At 52.7% G+C, this 543-nt stretch overlaps 1 long non-coding RNA gene across 1 annotated transcript in view; it reads right to left on the bottom strand.

Annotated features, from left to right (window-relative positions):
- Positions 1-433, bottom strand: part of LOC119591577 — a 2096-nt gene extending 1663 nt beyond the window's left edge. Inside the window, exon 1 of the long non-coding RNA XR_005230360.1 lies at positions 22-433. This is a non-coding gene — a long non-coding RNA (uncharacterized LOC119591577). The remainder of the gene's footprint in view (positions 1-21) is intronic.
- Positions 434-543: the final 110 nt, after the last annotated feature.

Raw genomic sequence — 543 nt, 5'->3', positions numbered from 1 at the left:
AAACTCCCCTCCCCGCCGTACCTTTCAGCTGATTATGTGTCCCCGGCCTTGTGTCTCAACCTTCCGGCACCGCGTCGCCGTCTTTCTGCTCGGCCGCTGCGCCTCCCTGCACGCACGGCGCTTGTGGCTGCTGTCAGACACGCCCTTCCGTTGCTTATTGGTCCACTTGGATCGGTATCGCCGTATTTTGCAGGCTGGCGCGATGTGGTTTCGAGTATATGAAACTAAGATCGGCGAGAGCGCAATCGAATGCGGGAACCGTCATTCACTAGAGGTCACGTTTGACGTCACGCCATCCAGTTTGACGTCACAGTTGCTATGGCAACGGAGTTACTCAACCAATCAGAGAAGACGTCGTTCATTTGCCAGCCAATTGGAAGGAAACTCATTTCTTGTTCAACCAATCAGAAACACTTTCATGCTCTAGGTTAAGTAGATTTTTTTTCGTAGTTCTTGTTCGATGAAGCCAATAGATTAGGCTGTTCGTATCGGCTGCGGCGAGGACTACCGATGGGGGAGGCACGTTATTGGCTCTCCTGGCGA

The sequence above is a fragment of the Penaeus monodon genome, chromosome 28 (genome assembly GCF_015228065.2).
Source record: "Penaeus monodon isolate SGIC_2016 chromosome 28, NSTDA_Pmon_1, whole genome shotgun sequence".
Lineage (NCBI taxonomy): Eukaryota > Metazoa > Arthropoda > Malacostraca > Decapoda > Penaeidae > Penaeus > Penaeus monodon.
The sequence above is the reverse complement of the archived record's forward strand: the minus strand, read 5'-3'. Positions and strand labels throughout refer to the sequence as shown.